At 54.9% G+C, this 570-nt stretch overlaps 1 protein-coding gene across 1 annotated transcript in view; it reads left to right on the forward strand.

Moving 5' to 3' along the window:
• LOC116851376 overlaps window positions 1-570 on the forward strand; it is a 21,369-nt gene that overhangs the window by 15,519 nt on the left and 5,280 nt on the right. The window lies entirely within an intron of this gene.

A 570-nucleotide genomic window follows, 5' to 3' on the forward strand; every position in this document is an offset into this window, starting at 1 on the left:
CACGGTACCGCCACCATCAAATTCAACAATCTCATCGGTAGCTCTCCTCGCCTGTATACTCCAACCCCTCTACTTTCGTCGAATCCTCTGTGCGCACCGGAAGATGCAACCCGCGAATATCGAGTAACCGCGATTACGTTCGATCCGCCGACGGAACCACCCAAGGTGCCACGTACCGCTAGCCCACGAGACCCCAGAGGGCCGTACTTCAAATATCTAAGGACGGAAATACTTCATCACTACCAGGACGGGATCGCTCCAACCCAAGGATCCCCCAACATAACAGAGTTAAAAGCACAGGCCAGACTGCGGATCCTGTCACAACATCGCGTCATTCACTGGTTACAAGGGTCCACCCCTGCTGAGCCTGGTGTAACTACTCCAGCGCAGCCATCTCAAGGTTAGGGCTAATTGGTAAGTCCTCAAGTTCTATACTCTCCGCGTTCTTAGCTCTCCTTTTCATTGGACACTCGTGCCGTTACCCCTTTTGATCGCGCGTATTCCCGGGGAGAACCGCGGAGGTTCGCTTGACCCGAAAATAGCGATCTGCCCCGCGCGACCGTCCGAGCC

This window comes from Odontomachus brunneus, unplaced genomic scaffold (genome assembly GCF_010583005.1).
Source record: "Odontomachus brunneus isolate Ranch 3 - 2012 unplaced genomic scaffold, Obru_v1 Obru_scaffold_174, whole genome shotgun sequence".
Lineage (NCBI taxonomy): Eukaryota > Metazoa > Arthropoda > Insecta > Hymenoptera > Formicidae > Odontomachus > Odontomachus brunneus.